Source organism: Anabrus simplex, chromosome 1 (genome assembly GCF_040414725.1).
Source record: "Anabrus simplex isolate iqAnaSimp1 chromosome 1, ASM4041472v1, whole genome shotgun sequence".
Lineage (NCBI taxonomy): Eukaryota > Metazoa > Arthropoda > Insecta > Orthoptera > Tettigoniidae > Anabrus > Anabrus simplex.
Window position 1 is genome coordinate 1,460,011,317 of NC_090265.1, and position 6,000 is coordinate 1,460,017,316.

Genomic DNA, 6,000 nt, shown 5'->3' on the forward strand with positions numbered 1-6,000 from the left:
CAGTATTTACGTCGATATCCGTATACAATGTAGAATACCGTAGCGAAGCACGGGTACATTTGCTAGTTAAACGTATTTTCATGCTTGACCCGTTACATAAAATGCATGTACGTATAACTCAATTATTCTGAAACAGAACTGAAATTGATCTAACTGACCGAACTATATGCTGCTTTCTCCTATGCTTTTCATAGTGCTACATTCACAAAAAATCTAAATAAACTGTACTAGAATTCATCTGGGATTTCTCATATCATCGTCTGGTCGGATGACCACTTCAATTTAGTTGTTAATCTCACTGCTAGGCATAATATTTCAGACCAAGTCCATTACCACGTTCGTAGCTCCCACGACGAATTTGCATATTCAGAATATTTTTACAGTCTATGTCCAAATACTAGAGGAAAAATTCGTTGCTTACACTGACCTTGATATTTCATTAAATATTTCACTCGTATAATTTTCTTTATCACACGAATACACAAACGTGGACGCTTAAACTCAACACGTCACACGCGTAGGCCTTAAGAGTGAGAAGAATGGAATATTTTTGTCATGATTGGTATCTCTACCTCCTGCATTTGAATACACATATATTAAAACTAGCAAGATACCCGTGCTTCGCTACGGTATTATACTGAAATTTATAATTGAATGCTTATTGTTTTTGATATATAATCCGCCGAAATTCGCGGTCTGACTCGTTTTCTGCGAGAACCCACCAAAATTCCCGATCTGACTCGTTTTCTATTAGATTACGGCATGTTTCCTCCCATTTTTCAATCTTCTTTTCCAGCAATCGATTTCGTACTTTCCGGGCTAGGCTCAGGTATTCCTCCCGGTCAGTTGGGTCCGTAAATCTTTGTCATCTTTTCCTATAATCATTTTTAATATGGATAAAATCCTTCAGGAGATCCGGCGTGGTGTCATATTGGGTTCCTAGAAGGCACTGAACCCGCGGTCGGACTGCATTCTTAGTCATTACCCGTCCAGGAGCCGTTTCCAGCGCGGTCCGCACATTTGACGACGGTCCGGAACATTATTATTATTATTATTATTATTATTATTATTATTATTATTATTATTATTATTATTATGTGTTGCTGGAATGGATGATGACAGGAAAACCGGAGTATCCGGAGAAAAATCTGTCCCGCCTCCGTTTTGTCCAGCACGAATGTCACATGGAGTGAACGGGATTTGAACCACGGAACGCAGCTGTGAGAGGCCGGCGCGCTGCCGAGGATCCTTATAAGTACATTAAGAACAGTAAAATCAATTGGTCTCACCTCCTTCTACACCCCACCGCCGTTAAGTTTATTTACCGGCACCCCCCCCCCCCAAAAGAAATTAAAAGAAGGCTTGTTTCTTATGTTTAAAGAAGATTTCAAACACCAATGTTCACGTCTATTACCTTCAGTTTTGAGATATAAGTATCCCCATAAAAAAAAATTACTTTTTTCACTTCATTTCACACTACTCCCCCCCCCCCCCTAAGTGAATTTTCACGCAAAAAATACTTGTTTCTTTAATAGTAAAGGATCTTCTAAATACCAATTTTCACGACTCTAACTTCTTCAGTTTTTGATTTATGTGTCCTCATGAAAGGAATTCAACTCCTTTACACTCCCGCCCTCCAAGATGGTTTCCCCCCAAAACGCGTTTTTCTTTGTTTTTAAAGGAGATCCAAATACGAATTTTCACGTCTGTAACAACTTTAGTTTTTATTAGATGTATGTATTCTCATTCAATTAATTCAATTAATTTTTTGAATTCTTTCACCCCCCCCCCCCACTTCATTGGATTTTCCGAGAATACGTGTTTCTTTATTTTTAAAGCAGATTGCAAATATCAAATTTCACGTCTGTAACATCTTCATTTTTGAGATATCAGTAGCCTAATTAAAAGAATTCAACACCATTTTCAGTCACTTTTACCCCCCCCCCTCCACCCAAGTGGTATTTCCGAAAGCTAAAAATGCACGTTTCTTTGTGTTTTATAGAGATAAAAAACCATTTTTCACTTCTGTAACATGTTAAGTTTTTGAGATAAACTGTAAAAATTCTCATTTTAAAATTTCACCCCTTTTGAGTTCCCCTTAAGTGGAGTTTCCAAACACAAATCACAAATCACCTATGTTTCTTTAGATTTACAGGAGATTACAAACACCTACTTTTTACGTCTGTAACATTTAACGTTTCCAAGATATTCTGTAGATATAGTCTTTCAAAAATTCACCCAATTTGTCACTCCTGTTTAACCGCCATTAATTGGATTTTCCAAAACTAAAAAATACATGTTTCTTTATTTTTAAAGGAGATCCCATATACAAATTTTCAGTTCTGTAATATCTTTCGTTTCTGAGATATATGTATCCTCATTAAAGGCATTCAACCCATTTTTCACCCTTTTACACCCCTCCTATTGGGATTTACAGGAAACAAAAAATACATTTTCCTTTATTTTTAGAGGACATTCTAACTACCAGTTTTTACATCTCTAAATTTTAAAGTTTTAAGATGTATACACACTCATTTTAAAAAATTTACCCTCCCCCTTTTTACCCCCCAATATTTGGATTTTCCAAAAACGAAAAAATACGTGTGTTTATTTATTTTTAAAGGAGATTCTAAATACCAATTTTCACATATATAACCTTTAAACATTTTGAGATAGATACACTAATTTTAAAATATTACTCCCTTTTCACCCCCCCCCTAAGTTGGATTTTCCAGAAACAAAAAAATACGTGTTTCTTTATTTTTAACGGAGATCCCAAACACCAATTTTCAGGTCTGTAATATCTTCAGTTTCTGATATATAAGTAGCCTCATTAAAGGCATTCAACCACTTTTTAGCCCCTTTTCACTCCTCCTATTGCGATTTTCCGAAAACAAAAAAATACGTGTTCCTTTATTTTTAATGAAGGTTGTAAATACCAATTTTTACATCTGCAAACTTTAAAGGTTTGGAGATATAGATTCACTCATTTTAAAAATTCACCCCCTTTTCACCCCCCCATTAATTGGATTTTCCAAAAACAAAAAAATACGTGTTTCTTTATTTTTAAAAGAGGTCAAAAGTACCAATTTTCAGGTCTGTAATATCTTCAGTTTCTGAGATATAGGTACCGGTATCCTGATTAAAGGCATTCAACCCATTTTTCCCCATTTTCACCCTTTTTCACCCCTCCTATTGGGATTTTCTGAAAACAAAAAAATACGTGTTTCCTTATTTTTAAAGAAGATTCTAAATACCAATTTTTACATCTGTAAACTTTTAAAGTTTTGAGATATAGAGCAACTCATTTTAAAATTTCACCCCCGTTTTCACCCCCTTAGCGAAGGAATATCCAAAAATCCTCTCTTAGCGAGCACCTACGTCATAATATGAATATATCCCCAAAATTTCATCTCTTTATGTCCAGTAGTTTAAGCTCGGCGATGATGAATCAGTCAGTCAGGACAAGCTACTTTATATATATATAGATTATATAATTCGATCACTAATGCGATCAAATATTCTAGTGTCTGTCCAACCACCTTCCATGAAGACGAAATATAATACATTCCAAGTTCCGTACTGCTTCTAGAAACAAAGTGTCAAAGAAATGCAGCGACCTAACCTGTCAACCCCGATGGCGTAACCGCAACTGAGAGAGAGAACCTGCCTGCTTCAGGATGCAATGTCTAGTATGAGATTACACGTCGCAGGTGACGCGTTTGGTGCACTGAATTTTAAAACATCTGCACACGATTTTATATTTACCTCGTTCAAATGAAGTTGTAGAATCACGGCTCACCCTGTTTGCGGAAAATATGTTATTCACTACCGATGACCGAAGATTGCATATGGTTTCAATATATACACACAGAGAGACAAGACAGAAAATTAAAACTACATTTCATACTGTGGACTTGACATATGTATACATACCATTCATTCCTTTGAGAAATATACAGATATATAGTTTATATATTTCATATAGACTTGAAATAGCAAATATAAATTTATTTGCGAAAAGTCTCGTTATTGTTTAATGCTTGACCCTTGTCTCGTTTCTCTACGGGGTCGGGAATGAGGTGAGATGAATCCGTAGGATGCCCTTCCTGACATCAAACTCATCAGAGGATTTAAAGAGATGAAATGAGAATGACAATAAGAAGGGAAAAGGCGAAATCCGGTGCCGACGCATAGCCTACTCCTGTCGAACAGCACCAAGGGATCTTCTCAAGGCTTCACATCTCCATCCGACGGACGAATTACCATCAAAAGCGTCATATGCCCTCACCCAACACGAGCACTATGGAGAGGTTTGGAGTATAATCCAGCCTTTTCTGGCACCCAATCTAGTGATTATAGAAATTGTATACCACCACCCCCAATACTCTGCCGGCTAACATTCTGATGGTGAAATTTTTTCGACCAATGGGACTCGAACCGGCTAACCAGAGTGTCACACCGTTTAGACTTCAACGATTATAGCCACCGGGCGGGCTCACGTTATTGCTTATTCTGACCCCAGATACCATAGATACCATAGTTTCGTTTATTGATATGAAGGCGATAACCTACATATTGATGGTCTGTGATATAGCTTACTAGCAGACCAAATACTATCGTTACGTGTGCATAGCAATAGCATAAATGTATTGATAGTCTGTGATATAGCTTAGTCCCAAACCAGATACTATCGTTACGTGCGAATAGCAATTTAATTATTTAGCGTATAATGAACTGAATATGCATGTTTTATACGCAGATAAAAAAACATACACTTTTTACAAGAATCGCGATCACATTTCTAAATCGAGATGTGATGAACTTCATCTGCCAGGCTGTAAAGGTCTTCCATCTTCTCTATAAACACACGAGGGGGAGAGGTGATACTCCCACGTGGCGCGTCCCAGGTGGCGGATAGGGGGGTCCTAACAGGCTTGCCGGTGGACTACCCCCTGCGGGTGGGGGACGCACATGTAGAATACACCCATTGTATCCCCTGCCTGTCGTAAGAGGCGACTAAAAGGGGCGACCAAGGGATGATTGGATTAGAACCATGAAACTACTTGTGATTAGTACCGCCACGCAGGAAACACCATGAGTCGCTATTACTTGCGCGTAGTACCACTATGTTAGGTACCAAATAGGTTTGTGATTAGTAGCAATCAGGAGCACCGTGCGGTCAGGCTTTTACGGTACCTGTGATTAGTAGCACTATATGAGCGACACCAGGGTTCTGGCTTGCCTATGATTAGTACCCACTATATAAGGAACACCACGGGATAGTACGAGTCCCTGTGGTTAGTACACTTACGTGATGAAAACCATAGGTTTGCGTTGCCTGTAAATGACGCCGCTATGTGTGAAACACCACAGGTCTGTATTACATGTACGAATTTCATTACCTGTGAGTAGTACCATAATGTGTGGAATACCGCGAGTCTACGATACTGTTGATTAGTGCCGCAACATGTCAAATATCATGGTTCTTCTTTCCAAGCGATACGTACCATTATGAGAGGCCGATGACCTATATTTTGGACCTCTTTAGCTTGCAAGCATCGTCTATTCAGTATTGAGCTCTAGAAGCAGTCCCTTGGTCAGTATTGCTATTGTTTTCCGTCAGTTTCTGAGACTGAGGCATTGTGGGTCGGCTCCACTGATTGTTTTAACATATCCATCCGTTCATTTTTCGTCCTCACGCTTTGAATTCTGGTCAGTGGAGGATTTTGGATTTTTATTTTGTCATTGCATTTCGTCTCATTTCGTACCATCAGGGGGCGATGACCTAGATGTTAGGCCCCTTAAAACAACAAGCACCGAGCTCGATAGCTGCAGTCGCTTCAGTGCGGCCAGTATCCAGTATTCGGGAGATAGTAGGCTCGACCCCCACTGTCGGCAGCCCTGAAAATAATTTTCCGTGGTTTCCCATTTTCACACCAGGCAAAGGCTGTACCTTAATTAAGGCCACGGCCGCTTCCTTCCCATTCCTAGCCCTTT